This window comes from Pinus tabuliformis, chromosome 4_2 (genome assembly GCF_031772625.1).
Source record: "Pinus tabuliformis cultivar Carrire ecotype Pingquan chromosome 4_2, CPIR1, whole genome shotgun sequence".
Taxonomy (NCBI): domain Eukaryota; kingdom Viridiplantae; phylum Streptophyta; class Pinopsida; order Pinales; family Pinaceae; genus Pinus; species Pinus tabuliformis.
The window spans coordinates 951,160,698-951,187,845 of record NC_142304.1 but is presented as its reverse complement, the minus strand read 5'-3'; positions in this window follow the sequence as shown (position 1 = coordinate 951,187,845).

The window sequence follows — 27,148 nt, the reverse complement described above, 5'->3', positions numbered from 1 at the left end:
TTTTTCACCCTGGTACTAGCGCAAGATTTCATGTCAAAAACTACGCCAGGGAGCACCCAGATAGAAGGGATTTTGCATTGCAATGTAGTGTATCCTTTCTGGGCTGTGCTGGGAAACTTTCACAAACTTGCATCACCAAATTGACCCAAAATTTATTTAGTTTTTTTGCATGAAAAGGATCCTAACTAAGCTTATGGTTTGATTTCAGGCTTTCATCAGATGATAATGTCTATTACTTGGTGAGAAAGAGAGCATGAAGAACAAGACATGGTTTCCCTAAATGATCTGGGTACAGTTGAGGCCCTCAAAAACCGTGGGTTGCTCAAATACTTCAAATTATCCGGATGAGGCAACAATTAGAACTATTGCAGTTCCTAGTTCATGCATGGGATCTGACAGATCTGGCTTTTCACGTAAGGGAAAAAGTGGTCCCTATTATGATCGATGATGTTTACTTCCTTACACAGTTGTCGAGACATGCTGCCCTTATATCTCTTTCAAGTTCTTCCCGTGGAGGGGAGTCAGTGAGGGACTATGTTTGACAATTCTGTCGGCCAGGTACATAGCCTAGCAAGGACAGAAAGATAATCATCAAGGATATCCATGATTTTCCTTTGAGAACAATCCTTTTCACCATCACAAAGTTGGCAGGCAGTGTGACACTTCATCTGGCGAACAGATCATATGTTCAGTATGCACTTGAGTGTCTTGAGCCAACTTTATTCAACTGGTGTGAGGCAGTACTTTCTTCACTGAAAGAGCAGCTAAAGGTAAAAAGCGATAAGACAAACAAATTTAGCTATGGATCACTCTTAATTTTATTTACCTTAGAAAGAATTCAATTGATGCAACCCTGGCGTGTAACACTGGGTGTCGCTGGTCCTAGAGATCCACGGATGCAGCAGTGGGTCAAATTGATGGCTAGACATGCTGGTCAATCATCGATTACATTTTCCATTACATTCTTCAGTTGTCTTGATCAACAACACATTGTCATTGAGGAGCATCCGTATTCAGGGATGGAGTTTTGTGGAGATCTAGAGTTGAGTCTACTAGTGGGCGCTCAATGGGGTGTTATAGGTAAATTGTTTTCGACCAATTTTTTTTTTTTTTTAAGTTTCTACATGTTTTTGTGTTTTTATGTTCCAAGACTAAACTAAAATCATTCTCATGCATGCAGATGTGGGTACTATTCGACCTATGAGGCACCAACAAGAGGCAGGTGAGCTAGTGCAGAGAAATATTGGGAGATAAGTTCTCCAAGATTTGGATTTGGCCGAGATACTGGCAGAGTTGCGGGATCATGTGGAGGGATTAAGCCTTGGTATACCAAATGTCTAGATTGAGGAGTTACCTATGAGGCTGTAGCTCCATACTATTGGTGTTCCAAGCCATTGGATGTTGCTCTTGTGCATGATAGCTCAGGCTGTGACCTATTATCATGAGCATCACTAGGTCTACTTAGGATGTTTTTTGCATGCATTTTGAGTTTTTAGGTCAGATGACCAAACATGTCTTGGACACAAATTTTGTAAAAAAATTTAAAACATCTATCTATTTTACTTTCAAAGTTTTTATATATATGGTTATGTGAAATCCTATTCAACTAATGACATGAATTGAAATTTTACTTTTACATGTGTCGCAAATGTCTGCTTAACGCATAGTTTGCTAATGACTTGGTTAATGTGTTAAAGTTTCTGGAAATATATTGATATTGAATGTACTCAAAATGTCTTTCCAAAAGACGAACTCTAAGGAACATACGAAGAATCATTGGGTTTCGGACAATATAAATGTTTGTTAGTTGTAGTACAACGAGTTGTGAGTCTAGCCTAATGATGATTCAGCATATGCCAAGTGAAATGGAATTAGAGAGAAGTTTGATCAACATGCTATACTCAACGATATTGTTCATTTATCGATCGATACGAATCCCTTGAAAACTCACTAACTCGCCACTTGGAGCAAAAATGGCCCATGTTGCAGAAGACAGGTTTTGCGTACTACGACTAGCACCATTGGCATAACCAAAAAATGGTTCCAAAGGTTTCTACATCTGTAATAAATGTAAAGCAGATTACTTAACCACATAAAAACTATAAAAGACACACTAACACACACATATTAAATTAAAGCATTTATATACAATGATTTTTACTACACTCAATTAAGCATAGTAACGTTTGAGATACAGCCCATTTCGGGGCTGTGACAATGGAATTCCATCATAATCCACCAACTCGTAGGCACCTTTTTCCAAAACATGCTTGACAATATAAGGACCCATCCAAAGCAGTTCAAATTTTCCTGCTCCTAGTTTATCAACTTCCTGATCATAAAGCAAGACCATGTCTCCTTCTGAGAAAACATGAGGCTTGACATTTCTGTCATATTGCACCTTGATTCGTTTCTTATGCGCTTTGTTAGCCAATGCAGCTTCACGATGGGTTTCATCCAGATGGATAAGTTCCAAGAAATGTGCTTCTTCTTCAGAAGTGTCGGGTAACAGGTCAATCGCGAGTTTGAGAGATGAAATTTTGCATTGTATCGGCAAGATTGCCTCCAGACCATACACCAATTGAAAGGGTGTGAATCTAGTTGCATTTCTCACTGAGGTTTGATATGCCCACAAGGCAGAGTACAAGATTAAATTCCAATTTCATTTATTAAACCCTACCATTCTTTGAAGCATTCTCTTCAGGACTTTGTTGATAGCCTCAACTTATCCATTCACTTGCAGATAATAAGGAGTAGAACTATCATGTGAAAGTCCTAACTTGGCAGTCAACTCAGCCATCATGTGATTGCAAAAATGTGACCCATGATCTGTAACTATAGCCTATGGTACACCAAACTGGGCAACCATGTGGTTGAAAAAGAAAAGAGCAGTCGTCTTGCCACTGTTGTTTAATGTTGGCATCGCCTCGGCCCATTTTGTGAAATAGTCAACGACGACTATAATGTACCCATGCCCCCCAGCCGAGGTGGGGTTACATGTCATGAAGTCAATGCCCCATTTGGTGAATGGTCCAACAACGACGACAAGATGCAATGGTGTAGGTGGTAATCTAGCTTTACGGTCATAGATCTAGCATGCATGATAAATTCTCACAGCAAGTATGCGATTGTTGAATATGGAAGGCCATAAGTAACCAGCACAGAGAATTCTCTGCATGGTAGCATAACCAGATAAGTGTCCACCACAAGCACCTAAATGGAAATCATTCAAAACTTTCTCGGCTTCCTCATGAGTGAGGCACCTTCGTAAAATTGTATCGATACCATGATAGTAAATAGTGTCGCCAATGATCAGATAATCTTTGGCTTGGTATCAGATATGTCGCTGTTGCGAGCGAGAGGTATCTAGATGAAAAGTTTGGGTCTGGAGATAAATCAGTATATCTCCATACCACACGTCAGATGATGAAATCAAGAACAGAGACTTATCCAGAATTAATGGTTCTGATGTTGAATCAATGATATTCGAGGGAAGGTCGCAAAGAAGCTTGGTGAAGACTAGAGATTTCTTTGATTTGGATTTGATGAATTCCAAATCAAACTCCTGTAAAATGACGATCCATTTTGAGTATTTTTCCCCCAGCAATTGACGTGAAAAAATATATGTCATAGGGTTGCAATCCAAAATGACAGTGGTCTTTCGGAGTAGGATATAGTGGTGAAATCTCTGTATAGCTTGAATAGCAGCTAGAGCTAACTTTTCAACATAAGAGTACTTAACTTCTGTATCATTGATATTGCGGCTCAAATAATATATCGAATGTTCAATCCCATCTTCTTCTTGGACTAAAACCATTCTAATGGTTGTATCTGCAATGGCGAGATATGGGAAGTAGTCATTTTGATAATTTGGGGAATACATTAATGAGGCTCTAATCAAGGTATCTTTAAGAGAATCAAAGGAAGCTTGTGCAACCTGGTCCTAATGGAAGGGTATCCCCTTTTTCAATAAACAAGTAAATCCTTTAGCCATTTCAGCATAATTGGGAATGAACCTCCTTAGAAAGTTAGCCTTCCCTTGGAGTATTTGTAACTATAATAGATTGGAGGGTGGAGGCAAATCAAGGATTTCCTGAACCTTAAGTGGATTGAGTCGAATTCCCTCCTTAGACACTACGAATCCAAGAAAAAGACCAAAACCAAGACAAAACACACATTTTTTTGGATTGATTCGTATTTTGTAGTGTCGGCACCATAAAAATATATCTCTCAAATGCTACAAGTGATCATACCTCTTTTTTGAATGAGCAGGTAAATCATCAAAGTATGGTTGAACAATGTATTTGATGTCATGGAAGGCATAGTTCATTTCCCTTTGAAAAGTTGCCCCTACGTTCTTCAAACCAAAAGGGAGTTTCCTATAAGCAAATGTTCCCCATGGACAAATAAAAGCAGTTTTAGATTGGTCCTCTGGGCGGATATTGATCTAATTATAGCCGGAAAAACCATCCATAAATGAGAATATTTCGCATCCAGCACATTCATCAATAATCTGGTTGATAAAGGGAGTAGGATAATTGTCTTTTGGACAAGCCTGATTAACATCCCTATAATCGACGCACACTCGTATTGTCCCTTGTTTCTTCATGATAGGAACAATATTGGAAACCCAATTAGTAAGGGGAACAAGGTAAATGAAACCAGCATGCAAAAGTTTTTCAACTTCTATTTTAATAGCAACAGCCTTCTTCGGATGAATAGGATGGAGGCGTTGTCACACTAGTTTGACATCAGGATACATTTTGATTTCAAGTTCAACTATACTAGAGTCAATTCCTAGCATCTCCTCGTATGACCATGCATATATATCTTGAAATTCACGAAAAAGATCACAGTAAGTATCAAGTTCTGATGGAGAACAAGATTTGCCAACATGAATGTTTTCTACAATGTTATGTTTGGTCGAAATATTGATAGAAATATTTTCTTTAATGTTTGACAGGGTTCACTTGGAATCTACTGTATCTATGAAAACATAATTTGAAAGGAAATTGAGAAATGAAGGGTGATTAAGTTTGTTTGAATAATATTCTATGTGATCTGGAAGATGGGAACGATGATGATAATCTTCCCATGGTTCTCCTTCCATCATCATTGATTGGATGATTCCTTCATCAGTAGAAAATATACATGAAAAAGGATCAGAGGAAGTACCATATTCTAATGAACGATCTACCCATACAATTGACAAAAATGGATTTGGGTTCACCGTGCAAGCCAGAAAGATTGATTTCTATGCTAGGTCAATAGGGCTTAGCGACATGATTTCATTACTACTATCAACTTCAAAGATATTAGTAATCTTCCTTAAGTTAGATGAAGTGGAAGATATCATGTTGCAAGTCTCAATTTTTTCCACTTTCGCCAAGTTTGATGGTGGTGGTAGTGAAAAAGTACCCATTAGGGAAGAATCTTTAAAGAGACCTACACCAATGTTTTGAAGAGATAGCGGGGGTCTGTGTACCAATGGAATGCTTCTAGTAACCTGTGAACTAGAGGCGAAGAAGGCGAGTTGGTCGATAACTATGATTCCACCTTTATGAGGGAATGCAATCATACGAAAGTATGTTGAAACCACAACATCCATAGCATAAACCCACGGTCTTCCCCGTAAAATGTTATAGTCAAGGGGTCCATCAACAACCTCAACTTAACAATTATTGTTTTTCTTCCTAGTTTGATTTGTAGATTATTCAATATTCCACAAGGCGTATATGTGCAACTGTCAAAATCTTTTAACATTGTTGGTGAATGTGACAAAGGCAGTGAGCCAAGTGTTTTCCAGAAACTCATAGACATTATACAAGTAGATGCCCCCTTTTCAATAATGGTTTGATGAATAAGTTTATGCAAGGCATTTACTTGAATTAAAAATTCTAATTGCACGAGTAACTGTGCCATATAACCTGCATGGTTGAAAACCACAAGATTGGAATCAGTTGGATCGATTCCACTAATTGCTGACAACAAAGCTTGCTTTTGGGAGGGACAGTTCTGAAGTACTTCGAGCATAGACATAGCAGAAGGTGATTGAGCCAAATCTTCTACTATATTATAATTCTATTCAGCTCGAGCTTGTTAGGGCCTAAATCTACCTCAGGCTGAGAAAGGTAGGATCTAGGGTAACATCAAACCAAGCTTAACCTGGTAGCTAGCCCTACCAGGTCGGGAGAGGGCTCTCTCCTGTCAATCTCAACAAAAATGATCAATGAGGCTTGAGATGACTTGAATGAAGACTGATTTTAGGCTAGGTATTTGTGCAAAAGGGCTTGATTGAATTTGATGATGTTTGTTGGCTCAAATGGAAAGGCAGTTTTGGGTCTTGGGAATGAGGCTTAGTTTTGCAGAGGTCTCAATGGGGAAAGGTAGGCAAGTGATTTGATACTTCAAATTGAATGAAATGGAGAGATTTAGACAGGTGAGGAGTTGAAGAGGGCAAGAAAACCTCAAGGATCCTCTTCAAACAGCTGAAAACATCAATAACTAAGCAAACCCTAGGTAGAGCACTGCAATTTCAATGGATTCTACCTTTATCCTTGTTTGTTTTAGTTAAGAAGAAGCAAGAGAGATAATGGCATACAAAAAACACATATGAACTTACAATTTACAGAAGGAAACACAATATCAAAGCAACATGCCACATGAATCCCAAAGAGTGTTGCAAACCACTGGTCTATTCCTTAGCCAAAACTGCTGAAATGAGTATACAATAAGCTCCAAGCTTTCCCAAAAGTCCAATCTTCTACCAAATTCCAACCCCTACACTATGAAATTCATAAAATATATACATTTTCTCATCCTTGTACTAAGGGATTGAGCTCAACCATTTTCTTCAAAATAGAATCAGTGACATTAAACTTGGGCCGAATTTCTGAAAATAGGTGTTGAAGATGAACTCGTATCTCCTAAACCATAGCACCTATTACAAAAATGAAAGATTTTTTTGTAGATAAGGTCATGTTGGAGAAAAAAACTCTCTCAAATTTTGGAAATTTGTTTCCAGTTTCTCGCAACCTGTTCCACAAAATTATCTGTAAAACAGAAAATCATTAAAAATTTAAATATGTGAAAACGAGCTGTAAAGATCTAGTCACATATCCCAATTCGTAACACCTGTGAGTAAAATGAAAGATATTTTTGTTATATGTCTCGTTTTTAACAAAAACCTCCTTGGGTTTTGCAAAATTACTTTCCATATGTTGTAAAATGGCCCTGCACTAAAATGACTAAAACAGTAAAAAGTATGAAAAATTTGATTTGTTTTAATGTAAGCTCCAAATATCACTGTATATCTCCCACATAGTAGCACCTGTGCATAAAATAAAGGATTTTTTTGTTATTTGGTATGTGATGAACAAAAACCTCTTTCACTTTTGAAAAATTCCTTACCATTATTTCACAAACTGATTTTGTACTAAACTTGTCATTGTGTGCAGCGACTGACCTCAAAACATGCATAACCAAGAATCACTCATTCATTTCGATCATATCTTCTAATCCGGGAGCTAGTTACAGGAGTGTGATATACCATTGGAAATATTTTTCTGATCTTCTTCTGATGGACACACTTGTGACATGTTTTGTGTTGAACATCATGTGCAAAACATCTAACAAAACCAGACATAGTAAGAGCTCATGTTATTCCCTGGTGATAGGCTGCGAAGACTGGAACTAATAGAGCTCAAGGGTTAAATGTCGATTTATGTACAACTCCCTTAGGTAGTTTTATTATTAAATCTGGTGCAATAGGTGGTGGAATAGGATCATTTGAAGTCAAAGTCGAAGGATTAGGTTGATCAACCTAGTTATTCGATGGCGATAGTTTTTTTCCATAATCTTTACTTCATGTTGACACCAAAACTTCAATTTTAGGCTTAAGGCAGACAACATAAGTGTTATTGGGAAATCTAGTGTCTATGCAGAGCTGCTAGTCCCACTAATACTGGTAGCTATCTTAGAAACAAATAAACTAAAACTACTTTCGTTTTCCTTTATGAGAAGTAGATAAGAGGGGAACAAAGGAGACCAACCTCTGCCTTGCACTTGGTTCCTTGCTTGATTCCTCTCCCTTCTGATAGATATTTGTCACTCGCTTCCTCGTCTACCCAGCTTCAAAGAGCACCTGTGGAATCAAAGCAGCATAACACTATCCAAGAACATAGATCTACTATCATAAACAATATAGGACCAGATATATATTGACCACACAAATCCATATATCATCAATCATACAAGAATGTGGAGGAAAACTTAAATAGCTTTATTAATATCAAGAATAGTAAAGAGGATTACAACCAATTGTTCTGACCCAGCATCATCCTCTCAGCAAGAAATCCCTTCTTCACCTCATGAAAAGCTTAGATCACCCAACACTATGATGTTACACCAAGAAACCAGTAGCACTTCCTTACAAGATACAAAATTCTAGCCTCTAGATCTCTAGGATGACGGATCCATAGATAGATGTTTGCAAGGGGGGTGAGTCAACTTTTGTGATCTGATTAGTGTCCTCTCTTTGATAGTTCTTGATTCCACTTGGAGATTGATGATCTCTTACTCATCCCTGGGCGAATGCAGAGAGGCAAGTGTCACAGGAGAAGTTTCTGGAAGATTCCATGATCATCCACCTCGCAAATTGACTCCGCCATTTGTCCACTTTAGCCCATCGCACCCCATAGAAGGGCTTTTCAGTATGCATCGCACCTCCCATGTGCATTTAGGTGGGATGCAGTGCACTTTGACCATGGAGCAGGTGAGATGGTCTAGTTTTGACTAGTTCTGAGTAGTTTTTCATGGAGAACTTCTGGGAGATGATGTAATCAGCTGACCTTGTTCTTTTAGGGGATGGAACAACACTTTTAGGGACTTAGGAGCCCTCAGTTTATGGACATATTTGATTGGGGTTGCAATGCCCAAAAATTTCTATAACAGTTGCCCCCTAAAGCATGAGGTCGTTAATCTTTTGATGTTGGGTGAAATGCTTTATCATGAGGATCCGCAGTTTTTTCGAGCTTGAAGGCGACCTGTAATAAGATACAATACAATACATTATCTTCATAATATTTTCATGATCTATCTGAGGCGGGAATTTCCCATGCTCGACTTTATAAATTCATTTTCATGTACATAAGACAGACAATCGTCTGTGTGTAGACTGATGATTCTGGTAGAGCCATCATCCCTTAGATTGGATGATTATCTGTGCAGCAATGATGTACATTTAATGTTTTTATTTTCCTGAATATATATCGCAGCTCGGATGGATGAAACTAGATCCGGGGTCTTCAATCGCGTTCGATCTTCACTCAAAGTACAAGTCGATCCATGTGAGAGATGTTCTGGAGTCGAACATGGAAAGACATCGCCTGATTACCAGCCAGTGATGTAAGTTGTTAACAGGCGTGAGAGGAATCACTGATAACGATGATGACCCTCAAGGTACGACAGTACAATTCACATGGTGTGAAAAAGGGACTTGGTGTCGAACACCACGCAAAATCTTTTGGTCGAAGGCCATTGATGTAAGCCTGTCACTGGAAGTGAGAAACTTGCCATTGAGGCATGCAAGCTTCAAAGTACTGAAAGGGTTGTTCCTAGATCGACTTCCTGGATAATGAGCTGATGTCGACAAGAAGTGATCTGTCATAGGAGGGCCTTAATGAATCCCACATCTACGACACGGAATGGAGCAAATGATTTTAATGGAGGTGAAAACGATATGATGATATAAGGTTCAGGGTGGCGGTCATGAAAGAATGGAGCGTAAATGTATTGCAGTGGATGAGACACAGGTGAATTCTCTGAGCGACTTCTCTTGAACATATCGGCGACACTGACATGATGGATTGGTAGTGTTAACCCCAAATGTGGATGGTGTGATGGACCAATGGTGATATGACCAGTGAACGGAACAACCCAACCCAACTCGGATGCGGAGTGAAAGTGTCATGTTCAAGAGCGACTTGCTACCAATAAAGTTTCTTCAAGTTTTCTTCCCAATTTTTCCCCAGTCATTGTTGACCAGTACCTCTTTATTTTTGTCAAGCTTGAGGAGGATAACATATGCTTGTTCTATAATTTTCCCTTCAGGCAAACCCATCGCTATGTTTTAATGAGCCTAGTGATAGTGAAACTCGTTCTTGTCGGTATGGACAAGTTTGTCGCTATTCGGTTTTAACGAGTTTAATGACAAAGATAACTCGGTCCTTTTCAATTTTAGAGAGTCTGAAAGGGACGTAAAGAAAACTCCAATAATAATTTTTCGTCATATAATCCCTTAAGTCCGAAAAAGTATAAAATAATACAAAAGGGATGAATTTTCGATAATTTTAACAAGCCGAACAAAACAAGCGCTCGATCTTTTTGTGTAATAATCTCTCAGGTCCAAAAAGATTAAAATCTAAAGGAGGGATAGCACGTCCGGTCACTTTAACAAGCCGGAGAGGCCAATTACTCGGCAATATTTTCTTATTTTACGAGTCAGATGAAAAGAGCTTAAAGGAGACTCGTTTTTCGAGGAACGAGTGATAAATTCGGGTAGCAGCTGATTCCGGGTAAGGTTTGGAATTTTCCAATCATGGCAGTGTCACAAGGATGGCTAATAGTATCACTCTTTGCAGCTGTTCCTCAAAAAGGGGTAAACAATCAAATGGAGGTGAATGATCGGCCAAAACAGAGTGGAGGTGATGATGAGAACATGACCAAGGCTTCAAAGGCTGATGATAATGCATTCACGATGGTTATTTACCGGAAAATTGGTTCATTTTTTAATGAATGAGCTTAAACTCTGGGGGAAACATTTGCTCACTACTTATGTTTAATTTTTAATGAGCTTGAACTCCACAAAAAAACTGCTCGATCCAGTCGTATAATAAGGATGTCTCATCTAAGATGGCATTTTTTCAAAGCTTTGCCCCACATCCTTTCTTTATGCAAGTTAGGAAATGACCAATCCTACGAGTTTAAAGGGTTAGAGGACCTACAAATTTAAAAAATAAATGGTCGCTCTTCACTTGCATGCCAAAAGGTTTGCATGCCCTCAAGTATAGTGAAGTAGAGTTTCCCAGGTTACCCCTCAATTATTTGTTTTATCAGGAAAGGCCTACCTTTTACATGTTACCCCTCAATTTGCAGATAAAACATTTGTTCTATCAAGAAAGGCCTACCTTCTGACAGAGGTATCTTATTCTAGTCTAATCTCATAAACCAATCATATATCCTTCACGGAAACCTACCCTATGCCCAAGTTTTTCCTGCCGAAACAGACCAGGGTGCATGCCCCCTGGGTTTCAGTCATGTCCTCCCGAATCACTCGCGCTCATCAGGTGGATGGACTGGGGATTGATGAGACATTCCTTACGTGAAAATACCATTCAGGGATGGTATTTGACTATTTTATATGTGTGAGCCGGGGAATGAAAGTTGGTCTACCAGCTTGACCACTCTTCCTTCATGCGAAAAACACATTACTCTAAAGAGCGAGGAGACAATGGCTCCCATGAAATAAATATAGTCGCGTCCAAGGAGTAGATTATAATCTAGGGGTTCTTGGACTACCATTATGTTCATGTGAATGGTTTCCATTCTCAATGTTATCGGCACATTGGGAAGGATCCCTAACGGTCGACTGGTTCCTTTGTCAAAGCTTGTTAGATTTCTCATTTTATGCAAAAGCAATGGCGAACCAAGCGCTTTCCAAGCAGTTGAGGAAAGGATACTCACAAAAGCCCCTTCATCTATGATGGTACTGGCCATGACCATTCTGTATATTTGTGCAATGATTCGAAATGGTACACTAGCCGGTAAACAGGGTCTGCCTAGTAGATTCCAATCGAAGGAAACAACTAGGTTGCTTGGAGGTGGGACCGAATAAATGGCTGGATATGACTCTAATGAACTTACTTCCTGTGGTAAAGGAACGGGTAGACTGCCCTCATGTTCATCGGAGTCTGTGTGTACGAAGAGAATTTGAACGGTGTCGTTCTTGTTCTCTCCGGTGACTGTATCATCTGAAGATGGACCTTCTAAAGGCAAGAACGGGTCAACTGCCGCCTCGACCTTTTGACTTTCGTCTGGTGTGGATTCAGATGGTTTATCTTCAATGATAGATGCTTTGACCAACCACAAGGGCGTGTCAGTCGGATTTTCAACTAGTGATGGACTTGGCAAGAGTTTCTCATATCCAAGAGGAAGTCGTAACGGTGAAACCAGACGGTCGCCCAAAACTCTTTTAGCCTCGTCTAGGAAGGGACAATGGTGGATGGCGTGATCGCCTTCACACAGTTTACAAGGGAATTTACTTTTCCTTTTCTGTCCCGACACTTCGCTTTCACTAGTTGACGGTGTACTTTCAACATGATCATCAGAGGTTGTTGACACCAGATTGTGCAAACAAGGAGACCAGTCCCTTAAGATCCGAGGGATGCAAGGACAATCTCGATGATAGTGATCTCCTTTGCAAATGACACATGGAGATTTAGGTTTCGACAGTGCAGTGTGTGGATTTTCACTAGATGATGCCTGGTTGCCCCTTTTCTCCTTTGGCTCCTTCTTCTTCTTCTCTTTCTTCTTCTTAGTTTGGGCCTTATCGACTTCATCAAGCGAAGAGGAAGGAGGAGAGGGAGAATCGGATAAAGTAGAATGTTGGGGGGAAACTTTAGTATCATCTAGCTGCTGACTTGATTGTTTAGGAATCATGGTGTTCTGAACGACGGAGGTCAAGAAGAGCCATATGGGCAAGCCAATTGTCAATCCTGGAAGCGACAATGTGGCCATATGAGGTGCACCAACATCTCCCCAAGAGGAGAAAGGACTAGGATTTCCCCCAAGGGGAACTCCTTGGTTGGTGGACTCCATTTTTCTCAACCTAAGACCAACGTAGGAAAGGTGGTGTTATTCCGATTAAAATAAATTTTAGACGCTTTGACACAACTTGTTTTTTCAATTTTTAAGAGTCAAGAAAAAACAAAAGATGACTCTAGTCGCCTTCGATTTTTAATGAGCTTGAAGTGACAAGTGCTCAGATGGACCTTTTCCTTTAAGGAGTCTAAAAAGGAACGAAAGAGACTACTCTAGAAATCTAGATAGAGGGATTACCAAACCAATCGCAAAACTGCAGAATACTTTTTATGGTACGGCAGTCAATCGTCTCGAACGTTGTGTTCAGTGCATTGCGATCGATAGGGCAGTAGACACGGCTTCCTATGGATAAAGGATATAGCCTATTGTGGTCTCCCAATATATACTCGACGGTACGTGGGAGCACAAGTCCGTACTAGCACTTGTTGTCTCAAAGTGGAGGAATCACCCAACTAGCAATGAAGGCAACAGTTACCAGGCTTTACCCCGCTGGAATACGTATCTAGCCTAGACTTCTAAATGTTGTGCGTTAGGTTCCAAAGCGCTTTTAGATTCATTAAATTTATTTTACAGTTGATCTTGTTTAAGAAATTTTCCTTTCAAGTTCACTGCGTGATGTAGATATACAATTCATAAAATGCAATCTAAGATGATAAACAATCGTTTAATCTTCTTTTTGTAATGAAAATCCTAGCTACTAAAGAAAGAGAGATGATATTCTTTCAACATAGAGCAGAGAGCACACACTATATGCACTGTCCTAAATCAAACCAACAAACAGTCTAAATGCAAATGCACATGCATGTATTTGTTTTTCAGCCTTCTTAATATGTGAATGATAAAAAGAAAGCTAAGCACAAATCTGAATTATTTTTCAAAGCGACATTACTAGCAAGCTTCTTTTCAAGACAAAATGAAGACAATGACGAAACTTTGCGATTTGGAATTGAAAACTTGCTTTCGACACTTGAAAAACTACTAATTCAAATCAAATACAAGAGTAACAGTGTAATCGACTATCAAGAACAATCGGGTTCTCTTCTATGACTGAAAACGACACTTGCGACACTTCCAAATCAAGAAACGATAGTTCAATTACACTACTTCTTCGTAAAAGAGAACTGAAAATGGCTCACAATACATAAAAATATTTACAGTTCTTTGCACAATGGAGGCAGAATAATGGCAAGGAAGGTGGTTTCCAATAGAGGTATACTGACTACAGACAACAAAACTCCTGAATAGAGATGAAAAGAGTGAAGAAAAACCAAAGTCTGGAGGCAAAATTAGCCTTTTCTGATCAGTGCACCTGTTACACAGGGATTCCAGTATGCATCCCACCTACAGCACACGGGAAGTGTGATGCATACCGATATCCTTGAAGAGAGGGTGTGATGGTATAGTGCGAGACTTTTGATCCAGTTCTTGATCACAGTTTGCAGCACAGTTCATGGATTTAGGCCTAGCAAGTGATAATCAGTAAATAAATCATAGGGGTAGATCTAAGGAGGTTACTAGAGCCACCACAAGGGAAATTAGAGATTTTGTAAACCGATTGTTCAGTTCATAAACAAAACCCGGAGATAGACTGAAGCAGCATTGATCTACTTTTCACTTGCATAGCAAATGCAGTTCAAAGGCTAACTGGCTTGACTTCAGGCTCCGTCTGTAAGTTTATAAAGCAAACAAATATAGACAAACAAACAATCTATTCGGTCCCCAGCGGAGTCGCCATTTTGTTATTGGGAAATCTAGTGTCTATGCAGAGCTGCTAGTCCCACTAAGACTGGTAGCTATCTTAGAAACAAACAAACTAAAACTACTTTCGTTTTCCTTTATGAGAAGTAGATAAGAGGGGAACAAAGGAGACCAACCTCTGTCTTGCACTTGGTTCCTTGCTTGATTCCTCTCCCTTCTGATAGATCTTTGCCACCCGCTTCCTCATCTACCCAGCTTCAAAGAGCACCTATGGAATCAAAGCAGCATAATATTATCTAAGAATAGAGATCTACTATCATAAACAATATAGGACCATATATATATTGACCACACAAATGCATATATCATCAATCATACAAGAATGTGGAGGAAAACTTGAATAGATTTATTAATATCAAGAATAGCAAAGAGTATTACAACCAATTGTTCTGACCCAGCGTCATCCTCTCAGCAAGAAAGCCCTTCTTCACCTCATGAAAAGCTTAGACCACCCAATACTATGATGTTACACCAAGAAACCAGCAACACTTCCTTACAAGATACAAAATTCCAGCCTCTGGATCTTTGGGATGAGGGATCCATATATAGATGTTTGCAAGGGGGGTGAGTCAGCTTCTGGGATCTGATTAGTGTCCTCTCTATGATAGTTCTTGATTCCACCTGGAGATTGATGATCTCTTACTCATCCCTGGGCGAATGCAAAGAGGCAAGTGTCATAGGAGAAGTTTCTGGAAGATTCCATGATCATCAACCTCACAAATTGACTCTGCCATTTGTCCACTTTCGCCCATCGCACCCCATAGAAGGGATTTTCAGTATGCATCGCACCTCCCATGTGCATTTAGGTTGGATGCAACGCACTTTGACCATGGAGCAGGTGAGATGGTCTAGTTTTGACTAGTTCTGAGTAGTTTTTCATGGAGAACTTCTGGGAGATGATGTAATCAGTTGACCTTGTTCTTTTAGGGGATGGAAAAACACTTTTAGGGACTTAGGATCCCTCGGTTTATGGACATATTTGATTGGGGTTGCAGTGCCCAAAAATGTCTATAACAATAAGCACTTGGGAAGTAGAAGCATGGTCTGTAGCAACCATATTTGTCTCCGGTTTTGGAAAAGGATCAGTCAATACCACGGATATATTAGAAGTCTTCAAAATCTTTGAGACTTCGGAGTGGTGAGGACAATCTAGCGTAAAATTCTTATCGTTACAGATCAAACATGGGTAACAAGGTTTCCTAGCCGAAGGAGAGGAATCAGATGATATCTCTTGAGGGGAATTATTTTGTTTCTTCTTATTTTTCTCCTTCTTCTTACTTCCTGGTTTCTTTTCATTCTTGCTTTTGTCAGATGAAACGACACTGATTTCGGAAGTAAGAGTGTTATCAAATGCATTTGAAGTTTGATTAGAAATTGCAAGTGTTTGACTAGATGGCCTACCCGCCGTTTGTGTGCTTGAAGAACCAATCACACCGTCGTCAGCATGAGAGTCCTTACTCAATGGTGGATGGGGAAAAATGAAAGTTGGTTGGGGTGCATTCGGGATATTGTCATAGAGCACGCCAGACTATGTATAAATTAAGTCCAAATATTGGGCATGAGCAATTGCTTGCTCTTCAGTCACAACTCCACCTTTCACCACATCCTCAGTGATATATGGAAGCAAGGATTTTATAAACCACCCAGCCAAAAGCTGATCAGGAACAAAAGTTTTAACCATCCGACGACGATGATGCCACTCATGAATATGATTTGAGATATGAGTAGAAGTAGTCTATTTAAAGTTGGTTAAGAGTTCCATTCCAGTCTCATATCGTATGGGTAACTAGAAGTGGGTTAAAAACGTGGTAGCTAAGCCAGTGAAGTTATCAAAAAAAGCTCGTGGTAACTCAATGTACCACTTTGCAGTTGGACCAGTAAGAGTTCTCTAGAAAAGATGAAGTCTAAGATAATCGTCATTCAAGGAGTTTGATGAACACCATAAATGAACAGTCATGACATGGTTGGATAGGTCTTCTCCAGGGTTTCCATTGAATTTCGGAATATCAGAAGGAAACTTATGAGGAATCACCAGCCACCAAGGTGTATTAAGAATTGGGTCATTGGTGAGTCAATTTAGATCTGGTAACTCAAATGTCTTAACGAAAGGCAACTATCTATTTAGGTCAGGTTGAGAATATCCAGGGTAAAATGGGATTTCTCTGGCAATGGGCCTTTGCATACCAGCATAAGGCATCTGTTGCTGGTAACCTTGATATGGGTAAGTTTGTTGAGAAAATCCGGTGTAAGGTTGTTGTTGTGCACCAGGGTAAATTTATTGTTGTCCAAACCCAGCATAGGCTTGTTGACCAGGACCTGGGTAAACTTGTTGCTGACCAAACCAAGCATAATCTTGTTGTCCAAGTCCATGTTGAGGTTGGTATTGCTGGAATTGTTGTTGTTGATATTGGGGCTACCAAGGCTGTTGAAGCAACTATTGTTGTTGTTGATACAATGGTTGTTGATTTAACAATTGTTTCCCACCAATGTAAGGTTGACCAGGTTGTGAATACACTAAACCAGTGTAAGTATGAGTCATTCTAGTAAAAGGTAAACTAGCCTAAAGTTGTTGGACTCCAGACACAAGTGGTTATTGTAAAACTGCCTAAGAAGGATGGATCTGTATACCTGAAACTTGGGGGTCTAAGGTTGAAGGGCCAGCTTGCACAGGTTGAGATACAAAAATCTGAGCTTGTGACTGTGGTACAGCTGTAACAACAGGTGTTGTAGGTATGGATGAGACAGATTGCATAGGCTATGATGGATACACAAGTCTATGTTGAATGGGCATTTTGGCTGCCACTTACAGATAGTCATTCCAGGCTTACCTAAAGACGACAGCATACCAACATATGGTTGACCCCCCAGGGAATGGAGGATAAGGGAAATGTACATATTGTTCTCCGTATGGGGGTAGTCTAGTGTAAAGCGGATACATAGGATGGTAACTAGATGAACCAACTTGATGTGAACTTGATGGGTCAGCTATTCAGTATCCGTTAATGAGGAACCAGATAAAACTCTAGTAGGGGACATTGGTGAAGACCAAGGGCTAGAAGCAACACCTGAGTGGGTTCTCGATAAATATTGGTAACCCGATGGGACAGAGGGAACACCATACAAATGTGACTCAGTTGTTGTAGTAAACATCGAAGAGGTTGTGACAGAAGATTTTGTTATAGCCATAACAGATGGTACAATCTAGGATGTTGACTCTGCCATAGTCAAATGTCCAAATAAGTTTCCTAATGACTCAATGGGTGTCTAAAAGTAATCAAGATCAAAATGAGTAGTAAAATGAGGAGTATAAGGATATAGATAAAGTCCAATTCCAAAATGGAATGGAGTTCTGGGTGATTCTACCTCAGGTTCCTCTTCTATTGAAATCAAACAAGGTGGAAGAATTTCACCATCAAGTGTAATAGATTTCTGGTATTTGTTGCTGAGGTAAAGAGGAAGTCTTGATAGTTACGGATGTCTGTGGATTTACTGGTCAATATTCTTCTGGTAAGGTAACAACTTCTGATTGTTCAACCTCAAGATCCAAATGTTCTAGTAAAAGAGCAGTTTCAGGTTGGGCTTCGTGAACAACTGTTGGTTCAAAAGTAACTTCTAATTGAACAATGATGGGTTCAAGATCAACTTTTGGTTGAACAACTTTAGGTTCAGAAGTAATTCTTGTTGAACAACTTTGGATTGAGAATCAACTTGTTGCTGAACAACTTGGGTTATTATTTCACTAGATTTAGTTCTAGTTTCCTCAGGTAATTGTGGAAATTCCACTTCAGTAACAGATGTACCAGTAACCATAGGAGTAACTGGGGTCACAATACTTAACAGTATAGGTGTTTCTAGTAATTCAGATGAATAACCAGAGGCTTGTGAAGTGCTGGATCTAATCAAATGAGGCCGCATTGACCGAATAGGTGTAGCTTCGGGCGATAAATGCGGTTTACTCACTGCTCTCCACAACCGATAGGGTAAGGGTTGATTTTCCTCCATGATTTCTGATTGTTTTTATTACAAAAAAGAAATAAACAAAAAGGGGTAAACTAGGCAAAAGGTTTACCAAGAAACTGTGAACTGCAGAATACCTCCTGGCAAACCAAGAAGCACGGGCAGGAAATCTCCCTGAATGTTGTGTTTGGTGTATGAAAGTGTACAAGGCAGCCGACTCGGTTACCTAAGGATAGATAGAAACTTAGTGTTTTCCTCACATATATACTTGAAAGGACGTGGAGGCCCAATCTGTATGAGCACTGTCTAATGCAAAACCGGATAGTGAGAGCATTCCCATATACTTTACGTACTGTAACACTTCCCTATATACCTGAAGGTATGTGGACAAGCTATGATATACTCACGTACGTGGAATGAGGTATCACACTCAGAAATGTATCACAGACAAGTCAGCAACAACTGTTATGTTTTACGATGCTAGAACATGTCTCTAGCCTAGAACCTGTAAATGTTTTGTGTTAGAGGACAATGCTCCATTAGGTTAATTGATGTTAATTTTAAGTTGATCTTGATTAAGAATTTGCCTTTCAAGGTTCACCACGTGATTTATTTTCAATTCCTAGAATGCAACTAATATGAGAAGCATTCTTTTCATTCAATTTTTAATAATGAAAACCTTAGCTAGTAGGGATAGAGCAATTAGATTCTTGTAATCAAAGAACAAAGAACACATCTAATGCAATTTCCCTAAACTATTCCTATGAGCACACACAAAAATTTTCAATGCACAATGCAAGTTTTTCTTTTCAATTCCCTTAATGTTGTGATGAACAAAAGGAGACTAATGCACATACAATCAGTCAATCTTTTTGTAAGAATGAATACTTTACAACCGTTCTGTTTCGAAAGAAATGAAGACTTTTGCGACACTTTCTTTTGAACAAAGATTAATTGACTATAAACTAACTTTGACAATGAATTGATAGTGATAAAGAAATCATCTAAGAAACACTAAACAATCAAGGACAAAGTAGGGCCGGCAAAGGAAACACAAATTGATTTCAGATACACAAACATCATTGACCTTTCAGCAAACAGAAACAGAAGGAAATTTGGAAAAAAATCAACTCAAAGGATGGATTTTTGTCCTAAGGAGGATCAGCGTAGCCTTGAATGGGATATAGTGTGCTTCAGATCACTGTCCTCAAGCTAGGGGTGCTCTGCAGCTCTCTGTCTCTAGACCAAACCTGCGCTGGTGCCAGAGAAGCCATCCTAGGGGTTTACAAGCACAATTTTCACCAAAAAACACTTCAAAAGGCAGAAACAAGATTAACGGAAGGAAGTAAGGTCTACTAGAGTGTAGTAGGATGAAGGTAAACTACCCAAAACAACGATCGTTCCCCAACGGAGTCGCCAATTTGTTATGAGGAATTTTTCATCTATGGATAAATATTAATTCCCTAGGTAGGTAGCTATACCTAGAACAACATATTTAAAGCACTTATCCTTTTTATATAGACGATAAATAAGACAAAGGAATCAAAGGACCTACTTGTTCTTTTTCTTTCCTTTTGTCTCCTTTGTATGACTCCTGTCGCTCCTTCTCGAACTTAACTTGCTCAAAAAGTACCTGCAAGCATAAACAGAAGACAGAGAACCAATCAAAGCAAGAGATCTATTGAATATAAGTAAATGGAATCAGATACATTCACACATATAAACATCATATATCAAGATAAGCATATGGAAAAAGGTGTAAACAACTTTATTAAGTAGAAGGAAGAATTACAACCATGAAGTCTAATCCATTGTCACTCTTCCAGCTTGGGTTCCAACCAACATCACATCAATAGCACAACACTCCAGCAGCATAACACTACTCACTTACAATCTCAATTCTCACACCAACAATATCTCCTTACAAATTCTCAAAGTCCAACCCCTGATCACTTAGATGAGTGTTGAATTTATAGGTAAATGGAGGAGGTTTGGTCATAAATTAGGGTATTGAATGGCCTTCCAAACTTAGAGTTAGTTTCCATGGAGGAAGGGATGAGAGGATAGGAGGTTACTTAACTCATTCCCTATCTAATTTCGAACTCATAGGAGATGATAAGTGTGGGAATATTCAAGATGGCTCCAAAAGATAAGAATATTCCCAAAACCCTATGTCAATTTCACTTAATCTCACCCAGTGCAGGTCAAAGTGGGCCTAGGTGCTCTACAGAGCACCCTGACATGGGCCTACCTGCATTGAAGCATGCTTACCCCTATCCAAGGCTGCGCTGGTCCCTCATGGGGACATTTCTGTAGGGCTTCAGGCCAAGAAACTCTCAGTGAAGGAGGCATTCAAAGTGGTGACTTGTCTAGGGCATGGAGCAACTTAATTAGGGTTTGATGAGCCCCAATAGTACTGATTTGGATGATGGTAGTGATGTGCCCAAATGGATCTGTAACAAAGTGTGACTAGTGACTTTGAGTGCAGAGAGGTATAGAGGAGGTCACAAGTTACAACTCTAGTGGCTATTAGGACTGCCACTAACAACTATGATTATGATTTTTGACTTAGTGAGGAAAACTCAAGTTATTATTTATTTTTAGCGTGAAGCTCGCAAGGTCCCAAGGAAACACTAGATATGTCTAATGGGTGGTGAGATCCTAGGAGATCGTAGAAAAATAATGATAGGTAGTTGAGAATGGGGATCTCAAAAATTTTGAGAGAGTTGAATTTTTTGGGCATTGTAGAAGCTAAAACATAAAGAAAACAATATAAATATGGAAAACAAAGTAAGTGAAACACAATCTTCAAAAATAGAGTAAATTATTCATCAAATTTTTGATTTGCAACAACATCAAGAAGCACAATTACTTATCAAATCAATGAGTTGAAATAACATACAAAAACATAGTTAGTTATTAGATTACTTAGATGTAGTATAAGTAGGGTTACTCATGGTATTAGTGATTTGTATAAAAAACGAGGTTACTTATCATATTGGCAAGTTGCATTGGTATAAAGAAGTGGAGTAAATACTATTTAACATAAATATAAATGAAACAAGAAAATATTCTATATGGGTACAAACATAAACTAAACTAAGGAGGGTGCCCTACCTCCTTAGGTGAGAAACTTTTTATGAAAGTAGTAGAGTGCCTAAGTTATCAAAATACAATTTTCTCAAAGTAGAACATAATTGGAACATAACCATGAACTTTGTATTAATAGAAACTCATAATGCAAATTACAATTAATTCAACCTCCCCTAACTCAACTAAAGTAGGATGTTTTCATACGTAATGCTTGCATTCTTAATTTTTTAAAGAGATCAAGGGACAACCATGATAATGTTTAGATTCTCAAATCATCCCCTCTTAGTTACAACAATTTCACTAGAAGGAAGAAAAGACTAAACAAACACGAACTCATTCAACTGTTGTGACAAGTGGAAGTTAAGTCGATCTTCTATTATAGCCATCCTCTCCTTGCAACTAGTAGCCAACTACCTCTTGTCATTTTCTTCGTTGGGTGTTCACATGGTAAACCTATAATTTATTGATGAAAATTGTGTGGCTAGAGGTTTCTTGGTTGCGCATTGTAACAACTTTCCTTGAGTTGCAATAGTTATCCTCAACACTCAACTTACAGGGTGTTGCAAGATCAATACTAGGCATGTTGCAACAATAGTTTTAAAACACTAGTACTTTAGTCATTTTGCAAAAAAAATATTTTTAGCACTAACATCCTAGTTGTATTGTAGCAATAGGAGTTGTAGGACCTACACCTAGGTTGTGTTGTGACAATGAGGTACTTGACGTGTTGCAGTGATATAGGGGTGTTTTTGCAACTTGAAAGTTTTTCAACAACACAATAGGGTGTTGCAACAACTATATTTTGCTATTGCTTCAAGAGTATTTGCTTGGACCTTCTTAAATTTATTCTCATGGGATCTCACAGGTTAGCAAAACAATGTAAATTTCTTCCTAAATACACAATAATGAACATTAAAGTGACATAATTGGAAGATAAATGTACCTTGATCAAGAATGCATCAATATGGACTAAATAAGTGATAGGCACTAAAAATATGCCAGTTTGGGCACTTTTCAATTTTTTGAAGAAAGCATTACTTCTGTGATCATTAATCATTATGAAATAAGTTACGAAATCCCAATTTAGTATTTGAATTCTTGCAAACCATACAACTCATATATGCTTTATGTTCTTCCCTCATGAAAGCCCTTACCTAGTCTTCTGAAAACAAATTACAATAACAACTTTTGTAATGAATGTATTTATATCATATTTAGAAAAATATCGATCATGGTCAAGATCCTTCTAGAAATAATTGATAAGATAAGAAATTGTCAGAGAGAGATTTATTAAATATAAGCAAATATCCCACACTTTAGAATGCATGATACTTAGTCACGTGTTAATGTTTTAAATGACACAAGTTTTGATTCCACTAAGTATCTTTGTTGACTTCTTTATCCTATTAGGAGTGTTGGGCATAGTGGGTAATACTTGATTTGGAGTTACAATATAATCAAAGGAGGTGTGAATAGAGGTCTAGGTCTTAGAGCTTCTTCAAGCTCACTGATTTTTCTATTTAATTGTATATTTTCCATTTATTTCCCTTTGAAAAAATGGGAAAGAGAATGCCCTATAGTCATATGAAATTTTAGGAATGCATTAGGTCCTACTCATGAAACATCTACTTAAGACCTCCATTTCTTGGTAACCTTTTTATTTTTAATATGAACCTTTTCAATTTGTAATTTCCTTTCAAACTTATTATAATGGGCATTGAGCATAGTCAATGATTGTTCTTTAGATATTATTGGCTATTCAGTGGTCAACTCTTCTACCATATTTTGAATTTATTTGTAGGGTCACATAATTGGGTACTTTGGTATTTTCTACATCCATATCCATGAGGCTTTTTTATTGTTGGGATCCTTTTTTTATAGAGCGTCTCTTATTTTTGGATGGCGCAACATCATGAGACATTCCCAAATTGATATGTGAGGTTGGTTCTTTGCCATCATCTCTTCCAGAGTGTCGATCATTACTCTCTTCTATGACCATGATAATTTCTTGTTTCTTACACTCAAAGGAGGAGCACTTACGACCTTGAGGAGTGGAAAAATATTGTACATTTTTGGCACTTTTTCCTCTTTGTCTGGTCTTGCTCAACTGTAGTGAATTTGTACTAACTTGTGTAATTAGGTAATCATTCTGTACAATTTTATCTTTCTCCTTTCCTTTTGGTGTTTCCATTTTGTTGTTTCCAATTTCCTTTGCAATCCTAGTAAAAACATTCCCATATCTTATTAATGACAAGTTTTTATAGAATAATCGTTTAGGTTCAAATCCCTTGTTGGATTAAATTTCTTTTAAACTAAATATTTTGAGATTTTGAGATACTTCATATAAATGGGAATAATTCTTTACTGTAACGTCGGATACATTTAAGGGTAAAGTAATACACCATTTAATTTTATTTTTATCAAGTAATATAGACCAAGAGTAATATTGCTACATACTTTTGCAAAATAATATCTATCAGAGATGATGATAGGAAGAAACAAAGGGTTTCTTTCATACCCATATATTATGATGTAAATGTGATTCTCTTAATGTACACAAACTCGTTTTTCCTTAAGGATATCTTTTGCTTCTTGAGTTAACCTTTGACATGGTTCAATTCTTGTCTTTATATATCTAAATTCCTTAACAAAATGATCTGGAAGGAGGTAAAAATGACAAGGTGCCCTTTGTCTCCACAAGACCGGGTACTAGAATTGAACTAGTTCAACCTTAGTAGTCATATTATTTCTCAAAATTAAGTGTTTAAATATACTACAATAGAATATTTCTAGTGCCAAATAAGCTGGAATGAAAAAATATGAGTCTTTAAATAATTTTCTAATTGGAATGAAATTTCATTTGAAATCACTTCTTCCCAATTAAAAACACATTCCCTTTTGAAAGAGAAGTATAGAATGTAAAGGACCAACCTAGGTATATGTGACATTCAATCTCGTCCCATTATCTATGAAAATAATCAAGAGAAGTCTCGATAAGGCTCTGCTAATACTGAGATACCAATGGATGAAATATTTGTTGGCATGTGCACTAATTGAGCCATGAATTCTTTGAGTATATTTACCCCCCACCCGTAAGAGTTAAGAAAAGAATTTTCTTCAACTACCATGAGTTGCTTATTTAAGTCAGGAAACCTCAGCATTTTTCTTATGACCTTGGGATTCAAGAGTACCAAGTTATTTCCCTACAAAGTCATCCATATCATTCTAGTTTTGGAGGTAAAACAACAAGCACACTAGGAAATGAGTTCTCAACTAAAATTGAAAACTTTGGGAATCCACCAAGAATTGGCTAAGCTAGTGTTCCATATTTTATTCTTTAGCTTCTATTTAAGAATCAAATTTAAATACTAATGGTATGTCATCGACCATTGATTGTTCTTATCCCGGTGGGTGAGAGAGTTAGCAATATGTCCACAAAAGAACTACTTAATTTTACTTTCCATGTTCCTTTATTATTCCAATGCACTTTGATATACATGGTAAGTGTTGCATTATGGAGCTATTTAGATGTTTAAAGGCTCAATTCATGAAGGAAATTTACTTAAACATCCCTTAATCACATACCACCTTCATCAGGACATGTGACAATCTGGGATTTAAGTGACAAAGGTACATCCTTCATGGAAGTATGAAGTATATAGTTCACATTACGCCATATTTCCACCCTTTACCTTAAAGATCATACCTTTTTAAATGCACCTTGAATTACCCTCGAAACGAACAAAAGGAGTTCTTTCGAGAATCTCAGTAAGTATGGCTTATAAAGTAATAAACCATTCTTTATAAAAAAAATAAATGATATTATGGTGTTGAACATTCATATGTGTGTATATGCGACAATGTGAATGTGTGCCTTGTGCGTGAGGAAGGAGTGTGCAGAAGAATGGTTGTGTGACTCATGCACAAAAATGAAAAAATAGCTAAGTATGAATACGAGTGCCAAGGTAGGTCTTATGCAGAGTGAAAAAGTTTGGTTCGGAGGAATGAACCTCTATACAAGTCATTGAAAAATTAAATAAGTATGAGATATTTACAAATTAAACCATGAGCAGAGGAACCATGGGATTTTTATGAATCAATAGGAAAATGGGAAAGATAAGTGGGTATTATGAATCAAGCATGAAATGGGCATGAAATGGGTCAATATTTGAGAAGTCCAAAAATACCTTGGAATTATTTTCTAAAGCTACATTTATGATCATAAATATTGACAAAGCCACTATATCCATGTGGGGTATAATTCAGAAAGAAAAAGGATATTTTTCCCATTTATTTTCTTACTAGATGATTTATTTAAATTGGGGTTAACGTATTTGATATTTCATATAAAATCTATTTTGTATGAAAATTTGATTGATAGTGGGTGATTACCAAAGTGGAAAATAAAATAAACAATTGGTATAATTACTGGCACTCAAGAGGGGTTAATGTGATACTTGTTATAGTTGTACTAGAAGTAATACTAATGTACTAGATTTCATTGAATTGGGTCCTGAAAGGTGCATTGAATTGTGATTTAAATTTATTTTGTTAATATATCGAAAAAAAATAAAGGACTTGTATTGGTATCTATGAAAAATTGGCCATCCCAAAAATAAATGGAGGACGAGGCCTAAAAAATCCACATCTTTAGCTATAAAAATTGTGTAGAGGCTAACATGAGGAATTGGGTTATGGGTCCAAGCAATTAAAGCCAAGTACATTTCCCAATATAAACTAGAGTATTGGGTAAGGAACCGATGAAAACAAATGCATAATGCCTTAATCATTTAGAAAGTTATGAATTTAGTTTTTCACTTGGTAGGTAAGTAGCTAATTTGAAAAGTAGGAAAAGGGGATGAAGTACAAATTGGTCTTGATCCTTGAATAGGTAGCAAGGGATCACACAAATTATCCCCTCAATTGATACAAGAACCTAGAGGTAAAGGTTTCTATACCCTTAGACAGATTGTGAATCAAGAGAGGTCTACAAAATGTCAACAACAATGGTTAACCTAGGAGGAGTTTTTCTTGAGAGAAGACCATGTAGAAGTATCAAAGGATTATATACATGCATTTAAAAATTAACTTTCAAAATAAAGAAATATGATGATAATATATTATGGTTCCTCAATCCCAATGGAATACATGTGCCTAAACTAGGTTACATAACACTTGTTTAGGAAGGATTGGATGGATAAGGCTCATACTTTGGAGGTGCTTTAAGAAAAATTATGGTCCAAGTTGGTGCAACCTATTTCAACAAGTAGATGAAAATATTAAAATACAAAGGAGGCCCCTAGATTATATCCATACTTCAGGGTAGCCTCTGAAATGAATTCACCCATGATCCTTATCTATAATCATTTTAAGATAATGGTTTGCTTTTAAATGTTATTTTTTTAATGATGTGACTATTATGTATTTTTCAACTAAGGAATAACTTTATTTTTCTACTATA